Source organism: Bombyx mandarina, chromosome 24 (assembly GCF_030267445.1).
Source record: "Bombyx mandarina strain Sakado chromosome 24, ASM3026744v2".
Taxonomy (NCBI): Eukaryota; Metazoa; Arthropoda; class Insecta; order Lepidoptera; family Bombycidae; genus Bombyx; species Bombyx mandarina.
The window spans coordinates 4329356-4356947 of NC_143230.1; positions in this window are offsets into that span (position 1 = coordinate 4329356).

Below are 27592 nucleotides of genomic sequence, written 5' to 3' on the forward strand. Positions count from 1 at the left end.
AAATATTTACGAAAACAGTTAACTTTTAATATACCAGCAAATTTTTAAAGAAAATACGTACTTAGCACGAATTCGTAAGGAATTTCGACTCTCGAATATTATTATGAATAATATCGTATAATATTTATTTTTTATTATTCGCGATTTTGACTCCTGAAAAATATCGTGTATAAAAAACTTTTTTTTTGATTCGCGTACTGGCACAAGCCTGCAGAGGTAATATAATTTCTGCCAGTTTGAAGGGTGGGGCAGATATTTTAGGCTACAGACTCATGTGTCAGAGAAACCGCTTACTACCCGGAGTGGCGTGAGCTCATCCATCCCTCAATAGCAATAAAACGAATCACTACACAGGCATTGTATATACAATTGTATAGCTGAACATTCTTTTTCAAAGTGATTGTTTGTGCACACGTCAATGCACCCAAACTCGATGCTAATGTAAAAATCGTGACGGACAGATAAAATCTGTGTTCGAAGACTTTTTGTTGACAGGTCCATGTAGAATGCGTCTGTCTTTCTCGCTTTCTGGATTTAGCATACTTACGACTAAGACAGATAGCTTTGTGTATGTGTATATCCAAACATTTGTTCTAAAATTCTTTGGTGACTGATAACAATATGAATGAAAGTTTAGATGAGTCAACAAGTATAGATGTTTAAAATATTGTTTGGTATCTACAGTTTGAGGAATACGCCATACTATTGGATAGGTCCAATCTAAAGAAAATAGTTATCGATTTGACAACGAGTAAGTATTAGTAGCTATTTTTAGTTTTTCTGGAAATACGATTTTTAATACGCTTTTATTAGCTTCAGACGTATGGTATGTTAGTATGTAACAGAATCTTTGAAGATGATTTTGACCCCCTTCAAAACGTCGGATTAACTCGAAATTTGGTATACTTATTAAGGACTGATGACAATTCAATATTTTAAACAGTTTGTTCCGTTATCTTTAATATCAGGTTTAGCGATTTTTTGTTTTCCTGAGACCCGGAGTGTCTGCGTCGAGATCAAGAAGGGAAAAAACTACCAGGCGCGCCGATCCTCTGTTTCTCGGATAAGTTACCGACTGACTTAGATGAAATTTTTGAAAAATTAAAAACAAAGAATTGAAAATTTGAAATTCAACTAAAAAAATGTATAATAAATATTAGTTTAAAAAACAAAAAAAAAATACGCTTTTATAGAAAATCCAACTAAAAAATTGAAAATAAAATAAATATGAATCAAAAATAGTGTAAGAAAAAATGATTTTATTGTAAAAAAAGCGTGGGGTGCTTTTCAGGATATTATCAAAATATTTTATTATTTATTGAACTTTGCACTGAGCTTTAAATAGTTCAATTTTCAATATTAAAAAAATATTGAAAAATAGAAGTTTAACTAAAAAATAAAAAATAAATCTTAATAAATTCGAATTAAAAATAATGTAAGAAAAAATGTTGTGCTTTTCAGGACATTATCAAAATACCCCTTCTACTCATATTATCTGTTCATACAATATTTATAGCCACTGATACCATGCACCCCGCGGTTTTTTTACAATAAAATCATTTTTTCTTACACTTTTAATTCAAATTTATTAAAAAAAAATCTAATTTTTGTCGGATTTTCTATAAAAGCGTATTTTGTTAGTTCTTTTAAATTAATTTATACTATTTATCTATGGCCTTTTGCAGAATGATAAGTGAATGCTCATGCAATCTGTGATAAAGCTCCTCTGATAGTACAAGTTAAAAAAAAACCTTAAATTCCACAAAAATAATCATTCATTGATGTCCATTCGAATTGTCAAACGCCATTCTCAGGTATCCCACACTGACCGCGAATACTCTCCTGTAAAAAAAAAAAACATTTGTCAAACTGGTTTGACGGGCCGGCTACCCGACCTCCGTTACAACGCTTGTAGAATAAACTCGGATGTGGTAATCGGCTTTAAATGTCGTTGATTTGTGCATTATATTATTATTCATTATATAATTGTGCATTATATAATTTATAATTCTTTAAATCAACCAATTCAGTAAGTCATTTAGTATACAGAAAAAACCTTTGAACTTTTGCAACGGCAGGAAAACGTACGCCAAATGTGAGATAAATTGGAATTTTTACTGTAGATGTCAAAATATTATTGCCCAGACGAACGAAATTTCATACAAATGGAGAATTTAATATTACTACATAGCATTCCCAACCAGACATTTTAGTGTAAAACAATAGGGTCTTTTAATCACTAAATGTTTTTTTTTATTGCCTAGATGGGTAGACGAGCTTACAGCCAACCTGATGTGAAGTGGTTACTGGAACCCATAGACATCTACGACGTAAATGCGCCACCCATCTTGAGATATAAGTTCTAAGGTCTCAAGTATAGTTACAACGGCTGCCCCGGCCTACAAACCGAAACGCATTACTGCTTACGGCCGAAATAGGCAGGGTGGTGGTACCTACCCGCGCGGACTCACAAGAGGTCCTACCACCAATAATTACGCAAATTATAATTTTGCGGGTTTGATTTTTATTACACGATGTTATTCCTTCACCGTGGAAGTCAATCGTGACAATTTTGTTGAGTAGGTACGTATTTCATTAGAAACGGACGTCTAATCCTTAAGGCCACGACGACTGTAATGAATGAAATGTGTGAATGAACGGCCATTTTGAAACATGATGTCGAAGACACAATGGTGTTGTAGAAAAAATGGGCCACCTTTTAAATCGGAACGCATTTTTTCAAGGTAGAATTAGGCAGGATGGTGAGACTTACTGGTACTGGCTACCAATATACTTTTCAAGTAATATACTACATTGATAACGTCAACGGGATTTTCAAAGACCAATACCACATCCAAACATTCTTACCTCACATTACTGATGCTATCAATACCCACAGTCCGTTAAGGTGTATTAAGCTCTTGATTGATATGGCGGCGTCACAGGTTACATGTCGGTCAACGGTTGTTAAGGAGAATATTAGAATTTGATAATTGTATTAATATTTTTGGATATGCGTCGTCGAACCTAGCCATTAGATTTTTGGCTAACCTCAATTTTCTCATGTAAATTTTCCCTATAATTGGACGAAACTTAATTATATCTATTTTACCCATATTTCGTTCCAATAAATCAATATTTATTCTTAGTTATTAAACGGTATACCCTATTCACTCCGCCTATTTCTACCGTGAAGCAATAATGCGTTTCGGTTTGAAAGGTGGGGCAGCCGTTGTAACTATACTGAGACCTTAGAACTTATATCTCAAGGTGGGTGGCGCATTTAAGTTGTAGATGTCTATGGGCTAAAGTAACCACTTAACACCAGGTGGGCTGTGAGCTCGTCCACCCATTTAAGCAATAAAAAAATAAAAAAAGGCAAATATGTCAAATAGTTATAGACATATTTATATCTCAGTGGTGTAAATGGGGAGAAACCTATGTTTAGCATATAAACATAAGAAATATATTACATTTCTTAAGTCTTGTGAATAATTTTTTTTCTTAGTTTTTGTCGTCTTTTTCTTAAACCTGGACTAGTAAATTATGTCTAAGTTGGAGTGTGTAGGAACATAGCTTAGTAGCGGCGCATACGGCTTGTACATCGCTTGATATGGTCAGTCGTACATAGCCCACCCAATACGTCAGACACTTGTGACAATAAACTGAGTAAAATTGGAACTAACTTGTTTTATTTATACAGGGCAGTTAACACCCTTTACAATCGCTCGCCAAAGAGTGCAAACCAAAACCTAGCAGTGCCCAAATCTGGGAAGCTATATGACTGAGTTTACTATTTAGCTTCCAATAAGATGCGAATAAATCAATTTAAAAATCTTCAGTAGGTACTACTATTAGAGGATTCCATAAAGCTGTGTGCTTTGGTAAATCAAAATCGAGCTCAGCCACGAAACACAACTAACGAACCGATTTATAACGTAGAACTTTTAAAATCACATTTTTAAGCTCTAAAATTTTCACAACTTCAAAACGTCCACTTAACTCGTACCTTTGAAGGAACGGTCACCTAATCCGCTTAAGAAAGCATGAAGATTTGGACTCTGATCCAAAACAGAGATAATCTCCGTTAGAAGCGACGCGGTCTTTACTAGCATTTGTTTATAGACGTTAAATCGTTCGAACTTGATTTGATGATCGGCTCATGAAGAGATTTTTCTGTATTTAAAAATCGAATTTGCCTTTGTAGCATGTTAAAAATTATTAACATAATATAGTTATTATTATTACATTTACATTATTACATTATACAAATAGATTAAAATTTCAATAAATAATTGTACGTTGAACGGACAAACGATCCGAATTTTTATATAGTGACTGCAAATACAAAATAAATGTGCATCTAGACATACTTGGTATCGGTCCTCGCCAAAGCCAGTCAGCTGGTCGATATAAGGCGAGACGCTTGTGCTTTTCGAATGACTTTGGCTTACAACAGTGATTATAAAATACTTTTTTCACTGGTGGTAGAACCTCTTGGGAGTCCGCACGGGTAGGTACCACCACCCCGCCTATTTCCGCCGTGAAGCAGTAATGCGTTTCGGTTCGAAGGGTGGGGTAGCCGTTGTAACTATATTGAGACCGTAGAACTTATATCTCGAGGTGGGTGGCGCATTTACGTTGTAGATATCTATGGGCTCCAGTAACCACTTCACACCAGGTGGGCTGTGAGCTCTTCCACCCATCTAAGCAATAAAAAAAAAAAAAAAAACTTATAAATTTGTAATAGTATATAGTTACTGTTGCTTCATGTTATCGTTTATGTATTATGTTATCTCCACTCTCGTCCCCCCTTCTTTGTGTTTGTGCTTTCTTTTGACAATAAACTGATAGTGTTTTTAAAACTGTGAGGGTGGTTTAATTTGACTAAACTTCACCTTTGAATTCAATTAGATTATAATTTGAAAGGCAAGGTGTAGAAGGCAAATAAGATTTTTCTATTGTAAACGAATTAGGTATTTATTCTTATTATCTTAACTCACTAGAAGGATAAATGAGTTCATGGTCCATCCAATCTGAAATCGTTACTGGAGCTCATAGATACAACTGGAATATTTCCGCCGACTTGGGGGTACGAAGACTCAACCAGAAAAAAAATAGATGATTTTTACACCATTTTTTGCAAATTTAGGTGATTGACTCTATCAACCTGGCGTAAAGTGGTTACCAGAGCCTATAGGAGTCACTAACTGAATAATAACCCTTCCTCAATGATGGAAGTCAGTCATGATCGTACATATTAGTATCATTCGTATTAAATAGGATATCGTGTTTTCATTACATACTGTATTAATTACGCTAATTATAATTTTGCGGGTTTGATTTTTGGTGGAAGTCAATCGTGAACATTTGTTATGTACGTATTTCATTAGAAAAATTGGTACCTGCTGGCGGGATCCGAACACCGTTGCATCGCTAGATACCGAGATCTTATCCTTTAAGCTACGACAACTTCAATTAATATTATCTCAAGGTGGGTAGTGTTTTTATGTCTATGGGTTCTGTTAACCAGATAGCTTCTGGTAGGATTTATTATACTGCTTTACTATGAGCAGAATACAACCCTATTTCTATCTTTTCCCATAAACCATCCAGCTCGAAAAAGAGCTCTCCTTAGTCTTCTAGTACTGTAACATGACCTTCTTAAACCACCACCTCTGCCAACACTCAGACGTATCGTGCTGTTTGTTAATAGCTAATTAGCCTACACTGCAATACGGCTATAGTCCATGACGCTAAGCAGCAATTTATAACTGTTTCTAAAAATTACTTAAGCTACCATTATTTCGTCACAATTGTCTGGACTTAACCGTAAGAAGTACTGGAGAGACAAATCAAATGTTTGATCAGAATTTCTAACTTTCTTGACTGCGTATCCTGCCGATAGCCACATACGATAATACCATAAATAGCTATTATTGATCGAAGATAAATAGCGAACGAAAAAAAGACATTTACCTAAACTTTACTAAATTATCTTTAGCATTATTTCTTGAAGGCATTTTGGGAAAAAAAATATGCCGAAAATTTCAACGAAGCCAAACAAGACTCGAACACAAAGCTGTGCTAAAGCAAACAAAGAACAAACATGGTAAATTAAAATCACTTTCCTATGAAAACAAACTTGTATGAAAGGGCGTGTTGTTGTAGTGGCGAGACAAAAGGGTTTTGTAGAATAGGGAGCCCTTTCGGGCTAAGAAAATGTTTGGCTTCTTTTTGTAACCTCAATTGTAAGAAAATCTGATTTATACTGAACGTCTGATTCCAAAATTGTTACGTAGCTCTATTTTGATATCAACATAAACCTAATATTTTGACATGACTTAAATAAATTTAAAAAGATAGTACACTTCAATTCAAGTGTCCTACAAACACGCTTACCATTGATAATGTCCAAGTGTCTTCACCTCTAGTTAGAAGAACTAGGAAGCAGTTAACCAATTCAGTTTTTTTTTTGGGTTTTTTATCTATCGGAACCTATGAATGTAATTTCTGCTGCCCACATTGCGAGGTTAATCTCATTTGTACAACAGCTGTCCCAATCTCCATTTCCGCCACGAATCAGTCATTCAGCTCGAGTTTGAATTCGTTGTGGCCTAAAGGATAAGACGTCCGGTGCATTCGTATGTAGCGATGCACCGGTGTTCGAATCCTTGGCGGATACCAATTTTTCTAATGAAATACGTACTCAACAAATGTTCACGATTGATTTCCACGGTGAAGGAATAACATCGTGTAATAAAAATCAAACCCGCAAAAATTATAATTTGCGTAATCACTGGTGGTAGGACCTCTTGGGAGTCCGCACGGGTAGGTACCACCACCCCGCCTATTTCCGCCTTGAAGCAGTAATGCGTTTCGGTTCGAAGGGTGGGGTAGCCGTTGTAACTATACTGAGATCTTAGAACTTATATCTCGAGGTGGGTGGCGCATTTACGTTGTAGATGTCTATGGGCTCCAGTAACCACTTAACACCAGGTGGGCTGTGAGCTCGTCCATCCATCTAACTAATAAATAAAAAAAAAGGTTTGGAACCTGCGAAAAATCCCAAACCGTTCGCCAAATAGTTCCATCGGTCCAACGGTCATAATATTTCATAACGTTCATCAGTTAACTTTCCTCCTAACTACAACCAGACATAAAACGAACGCTGTACATTAAAGAACAACAATTAAAACAGAGTTTCCTCCTCGCTTCGGGCGCTACAATTAATTACACACTAACAAATCGTCAGAACGCGTGATATCTGATACCGCGTTGAAATTGTACGGTAATTTATGACTATAAATATTAGTACTGTCGAATGTAAGTGATGGATCTTGGGAAAAAAAATCGGGAAGCTATCCATCTGATTGTTTTTTTTTATTTTTTTATTGCCTTTGTAGGCAGACGGGCATACGACCCACCTGATGGTGAGTGGTTACCGTCGCCCATGGACTTCAGCAATGCCAGGGGCAGAGCCAAGCCGCTGCCTACCGCTTAATACTCTCCATAAGCCTCGTTTGAAGAAGGACATGTCATAGCGCTCGGGAAACACCGTTGTAGCCTATTGAAATTTTTAAACGCAAATCCCTCCTTTTTATATTTGTTTTGACATTTCGAAGCAAGAGCTCAACAATGAGTTGCTTTAATCGAAAGCTGTTCGAAGATTATGCACGGATAGGTATCATCGATAATTTTACTTCTGCCGCGAAACTTTCCCACGTGCAGATTTTATAAAGTGACCTACACCACTATTTCCATGGGTGGGGCTGAGGTGGTACAACTGCTAACAGAGATCACGAGCTCATACCTCGATAGGACGCATTAATGTTCTGACGTTGAGCGCTTCGTCAACAGATAAGTAAGAATAAGAATACAAAAGATATGAAAACCAAGCTTTGCAGAGATTACTCACTGAATCATTTGCTCAAATTTACTCCAATGTATTTCATCGCATTGTTGTAAATATCATCTAAGTCATTAAGTGGTGCATTATTGAATATTAGTGGGGGCGTTAGCTTCGCGCCGGTGATAAATATAGTTCACACATGGTTGATTCCTGGCAGATTAAGGAAGCGGTTATATTAACTGCGATAATGGTGTCTCGCTTTTTTTATTTGGATTTATTTTGCATAAAAATTGTTTTGACGTAAATATGTAAACGAAGAAACTGTCTGGTATTAAGTAGTTACCGGAGTCCGACGCCATTATGGTGTGATATATGGTTGAAGTGGAACTTTACTGGTGATAGGGCGGATTTAATGGTGGTAGGACGTCTTTATTGGTGGTAGGACGTCATTACTGGTGGCAGGACGTCTTGTGAGTTCGCACGGGTAGGTAAAAAAAAACATGTATGAATCACCTATCAAAGTGCTCAAACTACCAGTTAACGTCTAATATCCATAGTGTTAATATAAAAACTTCAGAGGTGTCAAGGGACACCCGGATGGAACGAAGTTCCTTTCGATTAATTAGTGAAGGAATTGTAAATTTTTTTTAAGTTATAATAATAAATTACGGCATTATGAAGAAGAAAGAAACAATACTATAAACTAAATTACTATTGTTGAAACTCTATCTCGAGAAACTGTACTCATTACGCGGACCAATCGGATACGAGCAATGTCACGCGATAAGCGCCTACACGTTGATTGGTCAGAATGACGGATCTAAAAAAGTGTCGTGACAACTTTTCGTAAGAATTTTTTCCGTCTAGCCCCCTTTCACAACGCGCGATAAGGAACTTCGTTCCAAATGCGAAAATATTTTTGGATCATAATTACTCAAGGAGTGATCATTAAATTTTGTATATACATACGTAGTTAGAGGTACAGAAAAGACATAGGGCATAGGGCAAGAACAAAGAACATTTCATCCAGATTAAGGAATATTCCCGAAGGAGTATTTTTCCGTAATCCGTAAGATTTGAACAGCAGATTGGTCGTGGCTTATTTCAGTAAAATTTTATAGAGCCTAAAATAAACGATTGTGCTTCAGATAACGTGATTTAATTGATAATTGGAAGCAAAGTTCTTTAAAGCCTCGATTATGTCCTTAATTATATTTAAAAATCCAAAAGTGACCGAGTAGAATCAAATTTTGCAAGCGAAAGCGGTCACCGTTTTGCTTGTCTTTATTTCGAATTGGCTACATATTCAAAAACCGAAGAAATGTACTTATTTCTGTAGATTTTTTAAATTAAAACAGACTTATGAATAAGCTATGGGTACATTGAAGAGCGGATTTGGCCGCCGGAGACCAGTCGACCGCGGTTTCACTGTGACATTCAAAAGCACTTGTTAAAATGGAGAACGCGAAAAGCGCCGAAATTAATTGTAATGAACACTCGGAGATTAATTTTCGCTGCTTTTTTTTCCGTACCTATGCTGATAACCTTGAGAGGATATTTCAGCTTCGCCTTAACATGTAGGTGAGCTCACGGGGCTCTAACCTGACGACGTTGCTAGCACTGGCCCTAGCAGGAGCAGTGCTTCGCAAAATCTACCACCGCATCAGAAACACGACGCACTGAGAAGATCCGACGAGAAACACAGTGGGATGTGTCTGTGGGTTGGATGCATTAAAAAAACTCTATATTGCTTGTTGAATAATTTGTATGTATGTATCAAATGAGTTTACTAGTAAGATTTAATAATATTTCATGAGTTGGCTTTTGCCCAACAGTAGGACATTATTCCTATATTTATATATTAGTAGGACTTCATTAATGACAGCTCAAAAAAAGCACCAAGCTTTTGAATCTGAAAATTAATTGAAACTGAAAGTGAAAATGATAGTCTTTAGCAAATTAAAAAAAAAAAATACTAGCAGACCGTTTATAACTATAAAAATAGGCTATTGTGGCTTTTAAGTGAGTTTAAATCATCTGAAAGTTTAGGGTTAGCATCCTAAAGCATATTTTCTATAGTTGGCTTCGTGCGACGTCCTTTGGAAATATCGCCATTTATACTTACTAGTGGTCCCGCAGTAGTCGAAATTCGACTATAATTAATTGAAATTATAAGTTCCAACATTATTATGGTCCTATTGTCAAAGACTTATTATACTTCTATTATATAATCATACATTTCGCCAAAACTACACTATTAACAAATAATATTAAAGATAAACAATGTTAATCTATTCTCAATTTGACTACAGACTTTAAGCAATAACAAAAGTTTGACAATAAACAAAAAGTTTATATGTATATGTCGTGGATAACGACTTTTAGTACTATTAAGACGGTGGTTTTGATTATTATTTTAAATGATGAAATGTTGTTTTGATAAATATCACAATATGAAGGGTAGACTCCGTAACGCCACAGTATAAAATGGCGGTACGTGGACAGAGTCGTGGCATTCCGTGTCAGAAAGTCATTCCGTCCGTCTCAGTCAGTGAGTCTCTGGCAGTCAGTCAGTCAGTCAGTCAGTCGGTCTGTCGGTATGTGCAACGAAACTGTCGGTTTATCCTGTCATTGTGAAAGTTGTGTGTGGTGAGTTTCAATAATTATTATTCAAAAGGTTTTATTGACTTTTTATGAACTGAGTTCAACCAAATACGAGTGATAACGGAAACTACCGCTCAGCCATCCCTGACGTGTGCTGACATCAGAAGTGAGATCAGGACTCTACTCTCACTGGTGTGACGTGTTTGAACATGTTCGAAGTACAGCAAAAAAAACATGACGCAGATCAGAATACTAGTAGTGGTACGCCACAAGAGCGTGAATGCAGCATACGTAAGTCGTGTAATAACGTTTCTGTTACCTCGATGGAAGATCTGAGCCACGAAGAAATCGTCACATCTTACGTTCTGGCTCATGTTGCCCAGTTTGACTGTCGACTTCATCACATGGCATTTACTAGCGGAAATACAACACGTAACAAGCTATTGCAAGAAATTAAGGCAAGTGCAAATCTCAAGTGAAACTTCGATCGCAATAATGGATCTGTCATGACGAGTGGGTAGTTCCGACAAGAATTATTTTAAGCCGCTGACTTCTGCTAGAGTTACATGGCACTAGTGCAGTAAACTAGGACATGAGACTGTGAATTGTCGCTGAAATTTTAGAATCTACTAGATTCAATACCAATAACACTACACGTTCGATGACTTCGGGCTCCAGCAAGCAAGCAAACAAGAAAGCAAGCAAGTTTCCATGGGGAAGAAAAATTGACACATCTGAAGTCGTCGTGACCTGTAAGATAAGACAGACGTCCGGTGCGTTCGTGTCTGGCGATGCGGCGGTGTTCGAGTCCCGCTAGCGGATGCAAGTTTTTCTGGTGAAGTGGGTGCTTGACAAGTGTTTGCGGTTGGCTTCCGCAGTGTGGGAGTAACATCGTGTAGGAGAGGTGGAACCCGACAAATTGTAGTTTGCGTGGTGGCTGGTAAGATTTGCTGTGGTAAAAAGTTTGCGTGGTGGTAAAATGTCTTGTGAGTCTGCACAGGTAGCCGGAGGTGAGTCTTCCGCGGTCGCGGCCCACCCAGTCTGCGAGAACCGGGCAGATCGCCTCGACGGTACGGAGGCCGGCCGACGGGTCCGCCAAACGACGAGACCACGCCTCTAGCACGGACTGCCGAGATTGGAGCCCCCGCGCTCCGGCTACACTTGCGCTAGGGCGCGCCACCTCGTAGGAGACTGTGAGGTATCCTTGAATGACTCTGACTGCGATCGCGCGCTGCCGGCGCCGCAGCGCGGCGACTTTCTCGTGGGTAAGGACGTGCCACCAGACGGGTGCTCCGTATAGTGCCATCGACCGCACGGGTACCATCACCCTGCCTATTTCTGCCGTGAAGCAGTGTGTATTTCGGTTTGAATGGTGGGGCAGCGGTTGTAGCTATTCTGAGACCTTGGAACTTGTATCTCGGGGTGGATGACGCGTTTGCGTTGTGGATGTCTGTGGGGTCCAGTAACTACATGGCACCAGGTGGGCTGTGAGCTCGTGCATAGTCCACCCATCTAAGCAAAAACATTGCCTCGAGTTGCCGCCGAGGCAAATTGATGGCGCGATGTCATCGACAGCCGCGAGCAACGCAGCAGCGGAGCGACGCCGTGACGTGCCGGTAGCTGCGTAACATCGGGTATTTTGGTAAATGAGAAAAATCTGGTGAGTCGTTTTATTTTTATTTGGAATCTGGTGTCGAATGCTCTCTTGTCAAGAAATCTATTAGTAGTAGCTTCATAATTCAGCAATTTTATACGATGGTTCTCATAAAAGGTTTCTGTTGTTTTGACTCAAAACTGTACGGAACAAGTCCTATGCGATAGTTTATTGCTTACCTATTGTATGTCATGTACTACCCGATAGTTGTTTTAATCGGTTCAGTCACTTAAATCTAGTGTGTCCTTATTCGAAGCCCAGACTTGCGCTATTGCTGACCAAGCTCGAAATGAGCTCATGGAATTGTTCTTGACAAGAAGTGCTAGGAGCATATCTTTTTTTTTAATTGTTCTATCCAACGTATAAAAAGGTCACAGGGATGACTGTTGATATGTGAGTCACAGGGATGACTGTTGATATGTGAGTCACAGGGATGACTGTTGATATGTGAGTCACAGGGATGACTGTTGATATGTGAGTCACAGGGATGACTATCATTGAACACTTGTAGTCACAGGGATGACTATCATTGAACACTTGTAGTCACAGGGATGACTATCATTGAACACTTGTAGTCACAGGGATGACTATCATTGAACACTTGTAGTCACAGAGATGACTTAGTTACTGTGTACATGAATTGTACGGGGAGAACTTGCAGCAGTAGTAAATCACTTATTTTCGTTTGTGTAATTTTCAATGTCGTTATAAAATTTGTGTTTAGAATAAAAATTATTTGATGACTTTTAAATTTTCCGATAAGTCGTAAAATGTAGTCAGGAGTGATCGAGCGGAACAAGTGTTCTCGTGGATGTTTTTGATTGTAGGATTAACCATCACACGAGGACGTGTGACGTGTCAGAATGGCCGTGTCGTGGATAACGACTTTTAGTACTATTAAGACGGTGGTTTTGATTATTATTTTAAATGATGAAATGTTGTTTTGATAAATATCACAAAATGAAGGGTAGACTCCGTAACGCCACAGTATAAAATGGCGGTACGTGGACAGAGTCGTGGCATTCCGTGTCAGAAAGTCATTCCGTCCGTCTCAGTCAGTGAGTCTCTGGCAGTCAGTCAGTCAGTCAGTCGGTCTGTCGGTATGTGCAACGAAACTGTCGGTTTATCCTGTCATTGTGAAAGTTGTGTGTGGTGAGTTTCAATAATTATTATTCAAAAGGTTTTATTGACTTTTTATAAACTGAGTTCAACCAAATACGAGTGATAACGGAAACTACCGCTCAGCCATCCCTGACGTGTGCTGACATATATATGTGTGTGTGTCAAATACATGGTGTGTAATGTTTTTTTTTTTTTTTTTTTTATTGATTTAATCTATAATAATGAATGATTAAAAAAAAAAAAAAACAATTAGCATTTTGCACTCCTTCTCTATATTCTCTACTAGCGGCCCGCTCCAGCTCCGCTCGGGTCTTTAATAAAAATTTCAACGATTGTAATATTTTAAAAAATAAAAGAACACTTATTGCGCCATAACTATAATAGTTAGACATATGCTGTCGCGACACTTTTTGTAAATAATAATTTTATTCTATCATTAATAGTTTTCGCAGGGCACGCGATAAAGAATATTTAGGTAATATTTTTATACCTTGAGTTACAATATTGGAGCTTCGGTAAGGATCCCTATTTTTTTTTAAAAAAAATTATAGCCTATGTCACTCGGGAATAGTGTAGCTTCCAAACAGTAAAATAATTTTTCAAATCGGTTCAGTAGTTTTGGAGCCTATTCAATACAAACAAACAAACAAATCTTTCCTCTTTATAATGTTAGTATAGATAAGTGTGGGAAATTTCATACTCCTCCGTCCGCGTAATCTATGTATTAATACGTGAAGCAAAAACTTTGTATCCCTTTTTACGAAAATTGCGCGGACGGAGGAGTATGAAATTTTCCACACTTGTGGAGAATATAGAGAAGAAGTGCACAATGCTAATATTTTTTTTAATTAATGCTTAAGATACATTAAATCAATAAAGAACACATTACACACACTACATACCATGATTTGACGCACACACGCATGCATACTGTTTAATGTCAAACTTTTGTTCTTGACGTCTGTTGTCAAATTGAGATTAAATATTGTTTGTCTTTGTTAATATTTTTAGTCTTGGCGAAATTTGTGATTATAGAAGTATAAAATACAATCATAATACTACTGCGGGACCTCTAGTTTTCGTAAAAACGGGTACAAAATTTTTGCTTCACGTATTAAAATATAGATATATATACATACGCATTAGATTTTTTGTAGTTCTCAGTTCAAATTCATTTTTATTCTTCGTTTTATTCCCGCCGCCGCTCATCAGGAAGCGAGCGTCCTAAAGCGATCACTTACGGACCAACACTTACAATGTATCAACTCCACTAATGTTTCGTTTAACTAGAGCAGAAATAGTCTTCTTAATTATCAGAAGAAGTAATCACCTTTTTTTTTTTTCTTCTTGTAAGTCCATCGTAATTTGTTTTTCTCACGGAAACATACGAAATGGGTTTCTGAAATTTTGGAGCTCAAAGAAATGTTTCTCTTTATATTTAATGAAAAGTCCTTTTATGGTTTTTCGGATTGGCATCAAACCGATAACTGTTTTAATTTCTTTTCAGGATGCCTCTGAGATTTTGAAGTATGAAGTCACACTGTTTTTATGTATAACGTTATTATTGTTTTTTTTTTTTTTTGATTTGCCAAATGATGTAGACGAGTTTGCAACTTGATTGAGAGTAGCTTGAGTCGCTGATTCTTTTTTTTTTGTTATTGCTTTCATGGTTGGACGAGCTCACAGCTCACCTGCTGTTAAGAGGTTACTGGAGCCCATAGACATCTACGACGTAAATGCGCCACCCACCTTTGAGATATAAGTTCTAATGTCTCAAGGACAACAGCTGCCCCACCCTTCAAACCGAAGCGCATTACTGCTTCATGGCGGAAACAGGCAGGGTGGTGGTACCTACCCGCGCGGACTCACAAGAGGTCCTAGCACCATTCTGTCCTTAAGACTTCATTACTGTTTTAAAACTCTTTTTTTAGACTACCCTCTCGTCGCTTCGTTTTGATAAAATTGTGATATACAAATACTTGATTCACGGACAGACGCAAATGAACTGCTCATTTTATTAAGAAAATTTATTTCCACTCTCCTTTTGATGTGAAACATCTATAGCCGCACGTATAACCGATTTCTGGCGTGGCGACGCATGCCGTGGCGACGCGTCGCCATGCGCAATCGACTGTGCGATTCTCTCCCACTCGATCCGGCGCTAAGCCATCTCTCTCGCTACACTGAGCTCGGATACCTATAGTGTATACTCCGTAGTGTATACAGTGTTGTTTACTACAGTACACATAACCTGTGTTTTACTTGAACACAAATTATTTTTTCGTAATATTTTATTTTATTATTATGACATATTTAGTTCCTATCACAATCTGTTGTTTTCTGCATATGACTTTTACAAAATAATGTCGGTTTTTCACATTTGCCAGGCGTCCCGTGACGGCTCACATTTTTTTTTTTTTGCTTTGAAATTTCCTTAAAAGCATTCAACGATTTGTGAAACAAAAACTGAAGTATAATTTTTTTAAGAAATTAACTAAGCCTACTCCAAAACTTAATCTCGGCACCATCCGCCCGAGCACTATCACGATCTAAAAGCTCTAAAGCTTCGAGCTTCGCATAACAGCTTTTGTATCAATTTTACGGGCAGATTAATTTAATATAGTTCTGAGTAGGAGTCGAGTTTGAAATATGAATAGTTGACGTGAATTCTCCCAGCCGAGGACTCAACAGGTGAAGTTGGATTATAAAGGTTTTATTACGTGTAGTCGGAAATAACTATTACTGTATTCTTCTAAGGACATGATTCTTTGGTAGTAGTTTTTTTTACTATTGCCCGTGTACGCAGACGGACATACGGCCCACCTGATGGTGAGTAGCAATGCTAGGGCCAGAGCCAAGCCTCTGCCTACCATTAGTAGATACGTACATATGTACTTATGGGGTTTAGTGTCCTATAGAATAAATAATAATAATAAATAAATAAATATTTACTAATAATCACCCACGTTAACTGGTCCCTTGCTAAGTTCGTAAAGAACTGTGTTACAGATGTAACACAAGTTCTTTACGAACTTTGTATGATAAACATACAATATACAAATATCTTCCCTTGGCGGGATTCGAACCCGCGACCCCCTGTCTACTGACCATGTCACTTACCACAACACCAGACGGCCGTAAATAGAATAGAAGATTCCCTAAAATATATTCTGAATGGGTAAATTACAAATCGATTCCCGTATAATGCAAAATTTTAACGACCTCAATAAGATAGAATGTGAGTATATGGTAATGTAGTCGAAGTCAGTTAGATATAATGATATGTACATTAATAAGGATATCTCTAAAAGTTACTGGTCAGATCTTGATAGAATTTAAATGGGAGCAAATGAGAAGCACCAGCTTTCAAATAAAAAATCGAATAACTTAGATAAAAGTTCTGAAGTACTACACGAAAAAAAAAGCACAATCGTATTGAGAACCTCCTCCTTTTATTGAAGTCGGCTAATAAAACGCTATTCAGACACGCAATAAGACCTTTCATATCCTCATGCCTGTTTTAATTTCATGGACTTGTTTCTTTGGAGATGAAAAAAAATGTCACCGAAGTAAAATAAAAGCTTACTTCTGAACGTCAAAAACAAAAGGTCGCATATCTGAGCTATTTCTCATAGGAGAACAATATGTTACTAGGCGGGATAAGGTTGATATTTCCTTGAATGGCTTTGAGAGCGTTCTACAAAAGGTTCTATGTTGTCATTGCTTAATTCAAATATAAGGTTGTTTTTTTTCAGGATGAAAAATGAAAATTATGTAATTTTTGATGACAGGAAGATTTTCAGCGGATCTTGTGAAAATAAATTCTTTGCGAATCTCGAATCAAATTTTATCTTCGTACTTTGTTATATTATTTATGAATCTTGTGAATGTATGCACGAATGTAAGCTTTATTTAGAATTCATCACGGTCTAACTGGTGCTAAGTCGTTATCGGAGTCTATGGGAAATATCAAACCTGTAATAAAAATCAAACCCAAAATTATAATTTGCGCGATTACTGGTGGTAGGACCTCTTGTGACTCCACATGGGTAGGTACCACCGTCTTGCCTATTTCAGTTGTGAAGCAGTAATGCGTTTCGGTTTGAAGCGTGGGGCAGCCGCTGTGACTATACTGAGACCTTAAAACACATATCTCAAAGTGGGTGGCGGCATTTACGTTATATATGTCTTTGGGCTAGGTAACTATTTAATACCAGGTGGGCTGTAAGAGTGTCCACCCATCAATGCAATAAAAATATAAAAAACCTGGTAAGTCTATTAGGACTCGTTGGTGCTCGGTCTACAAAAGTCACGTGCCGAGTTCTGGGTTTTTTTATGCTGACCGTACTCACGGCTCACTCTTAAGCATCGATCGACATCGTAAATACCACCACCCTTAAGACATTACTTCTTAGTCTGAGAGCTGAAGTACAGCGACAGCTTGACCCTTCAAACCAGGCAACATGCTTGCTTTGCAGGGGAAAAAAGCAAGGCGGTTGTATCTACCCGTGCGGGCTCAAAAAACGCCCCATCTCCGGATCTTGGACAAATAGAATGCGATTATCGAATAAATTTCACAAAGATAGATTTTATAGTCGTCGTGGCCTAAAGATAAGTCGCCCGGTACGTTCGAGTGATGTGACCTTGCCAGTGTTCGAATCCCGCAGGCAGGTCCGAATTTTGCTAATGAAATACGTACTAGACAAATGTCACGATTGACTTCCACTGGGAAGGAATAATATTGCGTAATAAAAATCAGACTCCCAAAAATTCTAATTTGCATAATCAGTGGTGGTAGAACGTCCTGTGAGTCTGCACGGGTAGGTACTAGCAACCTGCCTGTTTCTGCCGTGAAGGAGTAATGCGTTACAGTTTGAAGGGTGGGGCAGCCGTTCTACTGTAAAAACTTAATTGATATCTTCCGGCTCCGGTGGCCATTTAACACCAGGTGAACGAGGAGTCCATTTACCTAAACAATAAATAAAAAGATACTGACCCCGGCCGGAAATTGAGCTCCGACCCTGCTACAGAGTCACCGCTAGACTGCGTCACCTAACCCATGATTCAGCTCGCTGAGTTTCTCGCCTGATCTTCTCAGCGGGTCGCGATTCCGGTCCGGTAGTAGATTCATTGGCGAAGCAGCTGCTCTTGAGTTGTTAGGTCTCATTCGGAGGCGCTCGGGCAGCTGTTAGCAAATCCCACCACTCCTGGCTGAGCCTTTGCTCTGCCCTGGTGAAACTGGAAAGGCCTGCGGGCCACCAGTAATCCTTCAATTAAAAAAAAAAAACCGCGTCGCTAAAAAAAAACACGTGCATAAATTTTCATTGTTATTCAACTGTTATTCACACGTGGGTGTCCCGGATCTCGAAACCGAATCCCGAAACGTACGTGACGAGATTGCTAAGCAATAATTATTTAGTTCGGCCAACTTTGCGAGCTTTTCGGAGCTTTTTGTGAATATATTTTTTTAGGTAATTTACAGAAATTCCTTATTTTTCTCACAGGTTATATAAGTGTCCGTAATCGAAGAGTTACCATTGATTCTTATTTCGAATTTACATATTTTGTTTGAAATCGGTTCTTGTTTTTTATATAATAAGTATTTTAATTTTGTAGTTCGTGATGTATGTATGGCTCCGATGAACATTTAACACTAGTAGGCCGTGAGCTAGCTTGCCAAAAAAGACCCCAATAGCTACTAGAAGTGGACATTGTAAAATAGTACTGATATTTAAAATGTGTGTTTTTTTATACCCTAATAACTACAATTGGATAAAAATACATTAGGAACATCTCTCTTATCACAATTAATAAATTAAACATTAAGAAAAGAAAAGTTCTTGAAGTATCTCACAATCCGACACTAATTTATATGGAAAATTAACCTCAAAACGATTTTTTATTTTATTTTTATAATAGTGGCATCAATTTCAATATATTTTGTTAGATATTCAATACATTAAAGAATTTGAAACAGTCCATTTTTATAGTAATACTAACTGACCCGGCAGACTTCGCAGTGCCTCAATCGATAAATAAAAGACACATCAAAGGAAAAACAAAATTGTTTCTTTTTATATAATTACGAGCTTTTTTATATTTTCTCACCTTTTAAACCTTCACTGGACTTCCACGAATAATTCAAGACCAAAATTAGCCAAATCGGTCCAGCCGCTCTCGAGTTTAAGTGACACTAACGAACAGCAATTCATTTTTATATATATATAGATTTGATGTTCATCTTGGGCCCAGCACACTATGGAGAGTGGGCATTCCCCTATACCTTATCCTTACCGTTACGCCTTCACGAATCACCATCGATCTACTGATCAATAATATCAGTGCTTTATAAGATTCTTCTCAGCTTGATCCGAAACACGTCCGATCACGTGTTAGTCGTAATTAATTTTTCCTTTAATGAAGCTTGATTATTCGGGACACGGCACAGCGAACGTTGAAAAAAACACGTAATGAATATAATACGACAGTAGCCGATCGCAGCGGCCTTTCATTTATGCCGGCAGTTATATTTATATATATATTTTTTTTACATCTGACCAGGTAACTAGTTGTTAACGCTGTCATAATGTGGAGCAGGATTTTTGAGGAATTATTTAAGACTAAGCGTGCTCGCCCGCTTCGCTGCGCATTTAAAATTAACATTATTATTATTATTATTGCTTAGATGGGTGGACGAGCTTACAGCCCACCTGGTGCCAAGTGGCTACTGGAGCCCATAGACATCCACAACGTAAATGCGCCACCCACCTTGAGATACAAGTTCTAAGGTCTCAAGTATAGTTACTACGGCTGCCCCACCCTTCAAACCGAAACGCATTACTGCTTCACGGCAGAAATAGGCAGGGTGGTGGTACCCACCCGCGCGGACTCACAAGAGGTCCTACCACCAGTAATTACGCAAATTATAATTTTGCGGGTTTCATTTTTATTACACGATGTTATTCCTTCACCGTGGAAGTCAATCGTGAACATTTGTTGAGTACGTATTTCATTAGAAAAATTGGTACCCGCCTGCGGGATTCGAACAACGGTGCATCGCTTCAACACGAACGCACCGGACGTCTTGTCCATTGACCATTATTGTCATTGACCATTATTGTCATTATTATTACCATTAGTCCAATATTCATAAAATTTTGTTTTTTTCCAGCTGCGCTGATAGCCTTGAGAGGCTATATCAGCTTCACCCTAACGTGTAAGTGAGCTCACGGGGCTCAAACCGGAGTCTTTCCGCGAACTGGCGGAAAATGCCATCTATTTCAAAACCAACTATAAATAGATTGATGAGTTCAAATTTCTTGAGCTAGCAACAGACATATGCCGCGTTTCCATCGGGGATTACTGGAATAGCCTCTTAGGCTACCAGCGAAGAGGTAGAGCAAAAAATCCCGCGTTCCTTCGAGGTCGTTAACCCTGCGTGTCTGTACGTTTTTATTTGTAATACATTGCGCGCTAACAATACAGTGGTAAGGAAAATCGTGAAGTGAAGGGTGGGGTAGCCGTTGTAACTACACCTGAGACTTTAGAGCTTATATCTCAAGGTGGATGGCGCATTTACGTTGTAGATGTCTATGGGATCCAGTAACCACTTAACACCAGGTGGCTGTGAGCTCGTCCATTTCCTTATTTTTTTGAGACTTTAACCTGGAAAGGTCTATCAAGATGGATAATGTAATACATGGAGTGGTGTCTACGTACTCTAATGGACATTGAACCTCAGATCTATGAATTTTGGTAGCCGCCGTAAGCCTGAGATTCCCATATATTACAATAGAAAGACTATAATTCACGAGCCGCAGACATGAATACTATTCTTTGATGCCAAAATTTTCCTTGCTACATACAATTTTAGGTGATGAAAAACAATATTAAGTTTCCATCCATACTAATGCAGCCTCGTTCGAAACGGAAGCTGAACCAAATTCGAGGTTCGGTACCCGGCAATCAGCGAGAACGCCCAGCACTGGCCTGCCATATCTGACCTCTCACTCAAGGACGGGAACACGACTTCGACTCGTGTACAATGAGTACGATTACTGTTCATTTGGTTACCTAAGAATTTAATATTGGAACAGTTGATTTATTAATGCTGGAGATTACGAAGTACGAAGACACCGCGGCTAACTTATTTCCTTTAGAAATGAAGTTACCCTCTGATTTAATTTGCATAATGGTTGATATGAAGGATATCAGAATGTACGACTGCTTTATGACGGTAATAGACTGAAATCACTAATCAGTTCAGTCTCATAATATGCCATAAAACCTGGTTTGGAGATTGGGATAGTATAACGGTAATTCAATTGAGACCATAATCTTATGTTTTAGATTTGAGCAAGAATCTGTGTGAAAAGAAGAGAAGGAAAAGTCAAAGAATTACAGAACTATGTAGATTAAGGTAGCATCAGCAGCAAACGTAACGCGGGTAGAAGAAGAAGCTGTAAAGCGCAGACATCTTCCTCTAGATTTCAAAAGTCTAAAAGGTGCAGGCCTGTATCCAACAGATCTTAAGTAATTGATCAAGCAATTAATTCATTTCAATCAATAAAATCAATGTATAAATTCTTCTTCGAAAGCAACAAAAGCTAATTTGATTCCTTCCCCGTTAAATACTAGTTTATGGAATATTAATGGGAATTTCTACGAAACTGGAAACACTTAATATTAATGGTTAATTGAAAGCCAAGGCTGGATCAAGGTAGGACAAATTATTATTAAGGAGACGTTTTCCATTTTCAAATTATTTTTGAAGTTTTCGTGCCCATGTCGAAAAATACGTTATGGTACATGTCCATTCGTTTCATTCCTTTCTTTGAAAACTAAAGGAACTATACTGTACACAATTTTTTTTTTTTTTTTTTATAACAACTAAGAGGCAAACGAGCAAGACGGGTCACCTGATGGTAAGTGATTCACCGCCGCCCACGGTCACCAGCGTTTACGCCAGTGCGTTGCAATATGCTCTTTTCTTGAATAACCCAATGTCACAGTTGTTGGGGAAGACCGCTGATGGCAACGAATTCCAGAGATTTACTGTGCGTGGCAGAAAACTGTTTTTAAAACGCATTGTACTGGAACGCCAACCATCGAGATGGTGCGGATGATAGTTCCAGCGAGACGATCGGTTGCGAAAATCAGCGGCTTCTATTAAATTGAACAACTCCTCGGAACACTCCCCATTGTAAATTCTGTAAAGTATGCATAGGGAAGATAGATCCCTACGCAGTGCCAAAGGATCTAGCCGATCGGCAAGTTCAGGATCGTCGACAATCCGAGATGCCCTACGTTGGATTCGGTCAAATGGAGATAGCTGATAATCCGGAGCCCCGGCCCAAAGATGGCAACAATACTCCATGTGAGGCCGCACCTGCGCCTTATACAGCTTAATGCGGTGAGCCGGCTTGAAGTACTGTTTGGCCCTGTTGAGTACTCCGAGTTTTTTGGAGGCCATTTTAGCCTTGCTCTCCAAATGACCGCCAAACTGGACAACACTCGAAATGTCTACGCCCAGAATGCCCATGTTCGGCTTGGCACAAAGGTGAGTGTTTCCGAAGAGTGGCGATGCGACAAAGGGGGCTTTTTTAGCGGTCTGAGCAACTGAAGTTAAGCTGTGAGGTGGATTTTATGACCGCATATATTGGCGTATTGAAATGATGTATGCAAGTATTAGGCTTACCTTACATGTATAACATACATATAGTATATATGTAAGTAATTAAAGAATAGAAATTTTACTAAACATATTATGTGTGTCGATACTAACCCAATCTAAGCAGTTTTAAAAATTATATGGAGGACTCCTATGCTCTTTTGGTTGAATTATTGGACGCTGGCATTATAATGTCGTCAAATTAAAAGTATCACACTAGAGGAACCCTAACATAGTTTATGATAAGCTTATCGAGCCTGTGTTCATTAGAATTAGCTTAATGCATAACATTTTAACTATAATTCTTTTTAGATCTTACTTTGTACGCCTTGAAGTATCAATCATATTTACAACATACTTTTAATTTCGCGTAGGTGTCTTATGAAACTCAATTGCTGGGTTATACATATAATGATAACAATTTCCACATTTAGAATTTTTTTTTTTTACTTTAACCCACAAAAAGACATGAAAAATACCTGAAATTCTAAGAAGCAGTCTTTTGTATGTTTTTCTTTCGTAGCGTTTCTGGGTAATACGGTTTAAGCATGCTCAAATCAACTTCGACGAAATCACATCAATGTAGGTCTTCTCCTTAACAGTAATATTTAATGCCAAATATAATAAGACCTGTACAGTGTACGGAGCTCCATTGTATAAAAAGATCTCAGATAAATTAGCCAGAATGACTAAGTAGTAGTAATTGAGCTCATTAATCTTTGCCATTTTATATTGAGTTTGGAGAAAATTGATGGCTTTTTTTTCTATTTTATTACGTAAAATTGTCCTTAATTGCCCGATCGTAATACGCACATCATTGGGTTCCGTGTTTGAAATGACATACAAATATTTTATTAATACTAAGGTCTTTTTATGTGTCTTAACTCTAAGAAGCGTGTAATTGAGAACATTTATAAACAGCGGTACAAGAGTATGTAGTACAAGCCCACTGAGTTTCTCGCCGGATCTTCTCAGTGGGTCGCGTTTCCGATCCCGTGGTAGATTCTGCGAAGCACTGCTCTTGCTAGGGTCAATGTTAGCAGCACTCCGATTTGAGCCCCGTGAGCTCACCTACACACGTTAGGGCGAAGCTGAAATAGCCTCTCAAGGCTATCAGCATAGGTAGGAAAAAAAAATGTATTACATAGCAAGCACTAGCATCATCTTTAGGGATCTTAGTTTTGAGAGGTAACGACAAAAGGAAGATCTTCCACCGAGTTTGGGAAATTGCTCGGTAGACCGACGATCCGAATGTTGTCGTTCGGAGCTTGTATAAGTTTAGCTTATGTTTAGCGAGATTTAGGCATCGGTAAACTATCTTCTGTTCTGGGATGGCTATCGCCATATAGTCATTTGTTTCTCTATATGGCAAAGTCGTGAACTGAATTGGATATTATTATTATATATAAATTAGCGATGCTTTTTTTTTGCTTAGATAGGTGGACGAGCTCACAGCCCACCTGGTGTTAAGTGGTTACCGGAGTCCATAGACATCTACAACGTAAATGCGCCACGCACCTTGAGATATAAGTTCTAAGGTCTCAAGTAAAGTTACAGAGGCTGTCCCACACTTCAAACCAAAACGCATTACTGCTTCACGGCAGAGATAGGCAGGGTGGTGGTACCTACCCGCGCGGACTCACAAGAGGTCCTGCCACCAGTAATTACGCAGATTACAATTTTGCCGGTTTGATTTTTATTACACGATGTTATTCCTTTACAGTGGAAGTCAATCGTGAACATTTTGTTGAGTACGTATTTCATTACAAAAAAATTACAATTAACAGTTACATAAATAAACACGGTTTTGCAAACAATTATTAGTTCACATTGAATTAATTATACAAAAAAGTTATCTTACATTAGAATCGCATTTTAAGCGCTTATCTATGTTTATTCCTAAACTAGCTTTTGCCCGCGACTCCATCCGCGTGGAATAGTTACTTTGGCATAACGCTAAATTTTACTTCCCACTTCGTTTACGTAAAAAGTGAAAATATTTTTGAATTATAGAATGTAAAGGAGCTATTTAAATCCCTATTTTGAAACATTCTTTATTGGTGCTCCACTTGTATTGGTTTTACCGTGATATTATATAGCCTATATAATAATATAGCCTTCCTCAATAAATGGGCTATCTAACACTGAAAGAATTTTTCAAATCGGACCAGTACTTAGTTCCTGAGATTAGCGCGTTCAAACAAACGAACGTTTTTGCTGCGTTCATCGACAGTGCGTTTCCAAAGATCTTTTTTGCCACGTACCATCCGGCTTTGGAATGAACTCCCCTCCACGGTATTTTCCGAGCGCTATGACATGTCCTTCTTCAAACGAGGCTTGCGGAGAGTTCTTTATGGTAGGCAGCGGCTTGGCTCTGCCCCTGGCATTGCTGACGTCCATGAGCGACGGTGACCACTTACCATCAGGTGGGCCGTATGCTCGTCTGCCTACAAAGGCAATAAAAAAAAAAAAAAAAACTCTTCAACATTATAATATTTCTAAATTTAAGGTCATCAAGAAGAAGTCGATTTCAAAAGATCAGCTGAACAAGCTAATAATGTTTGCACAAGGCGGTTATTTGAAAAGTTGCGCGTTTGTAGTTTTGTTTTGTTTTTAAAACGATTCACGCTCATTAAGTCGATGCTAGAGACTTTTTTGCTAACAGTTTTTGAAGGCTCCAATTAGTGTACGCTGTTTTATTTTTGCTTCACTTTTAATTCCACTGGCAATTGAAGTTTAAAAAATACGAGCAATGGAAGAAGTGAGAAGTTGAGGTACCGAATGATAAAATTTAGAAAAGTGAAGAAAGTATTTGCGATAGGCAGCGGCTTGGCTCTGCCCCTGGCATTGCTGAAGTCCATGGGCGACGGTAGCCACTCACCATCGGGTGGGCCCTATGCTCGCCTGCCTACAAGGGCAATAAAAAAAGTGAGTCTTTAAAATGGAAACTCCCATATTATGGCAACGGTGGTGTAACCAGAATTTCTCTGAAGTCGAGACGACAAAAAATAACAATTGTTACTGTTAATAACAACTGTTAGTAATTCCTTTAATATTTAAAGCAGCTTTGCGCTAGATGTAGGCAGAATAGTGAGAGATATCAGTGCGGCTTTATTACATCTTACTGGGAGAAGTTATGTAAAATTATACAATCTTGTTCCTGGTTGAAAATTACGATGAATGTTTCCATCAAATAGATATTTAGGTAGCTACATTTCAATATAATAATAGTGTGCTAATTAATAGATTCGTGAATAAAATTTATTGTCAATTCTAATCCTTTTGTGCCTGTGAAACAAAATTAATGCCGATATGTACCAAGCATGTTAAAGTTTTATACCCATGATTATGTTTTGAGAATGCTACAAGAGACAAGAAAATACTGTTCAGAATTATTGTATGTTACATTTTCACCCAGTTGTAATATAATTTTCAGACGAAATATAGTCTGACAATAAATATTGAGAATGGCTTTTCTATTTCCGTGAAGTCGAGAATTCGTGTCGTCGTCTCGTTTGTAGTCGCGCAGCTATTTTGGGCTGTATATAATTTGAAAAGCCGTAATAAAGCTATCGATAATTCTTTTTTAAGAATAATATCGTTGAATTAACCTAATAAAACAAAATAACCAAAATGATTCCCTCGTTTATCCAAATTACTGATTGTATAGTGACCTTTTGAAACATGTATGATCATAGATTAAAATTAATATAAAACATACCATATAATCATAATATAAAAACAATGTGTGGTAGAACCTCTTGTTACTGGTGGTAGGACCTCTTGTGAATCCACCCGTGCGGACTAAGTACCACCACCCTGCCTATTTCTGCCGTGAAGCAGTAATGTGTTTCGGCTTTAAGGGTGGGGCAGCCGTTGTAACTGTGAGAGATTAGAACTTATATCTCAAGGTGGGTGGCGCATTTACGTTGTAGATGTCTATGGGCTCCAGTAACAACACCAGGTGGGCCTTGAGATCGTCCACCAAAGTAAGCAATAAAAAAAGGTGCATTAATAAAATGATTTGTAAGAGAAATAATAGTAAAATAGCTTAAAACGGATTTAAGCATTTCCACCCCTGCTACAAATTTTGTAAACTTGTGAAAATGACTATAGAATGTCTATCTATGGACTATGTGCTATTATGTTGTGGAACATCAAGCCCCAACCGACGTGGGCAATATCCAAAAAGGGAGGTTGGCAATACTATGCGATATGTCAATGTCAGTTAAATTTGAATTCTTATACCCATGAGAAAGACACTTGGTTATTCAACCTCACTTTCGGGGTGAAGGTATGAACGCGTTGCTAACATTGTTCCGACCTCGCTCAATTCCAATAATAATCTGTTCGCATGCAATTGATGCGTGTTGATTTTAATTATTTGTTTGTTATTATATCGTTGTAAATGCACCCCAATTATGCATACCGAGAACTATTTCCATGATTAAATATGGACTTGCTCGATAAATTAAAGCCCATACTACCTACCATCATATATATTATACTCTATATGTAATATATAATGTAATGTGAATATAATATAATATAGTGAATTTTGAGTCATATTTTCTCGGCCATTTATGTCAACTTAGACTTAAGCATGATTTTTTGCAGAAGAACACGTAGAATTCTAGTGGAAGGCATAAGAAAAAATCCCTAAAAAATATCATAATATTGTGTATGGAGT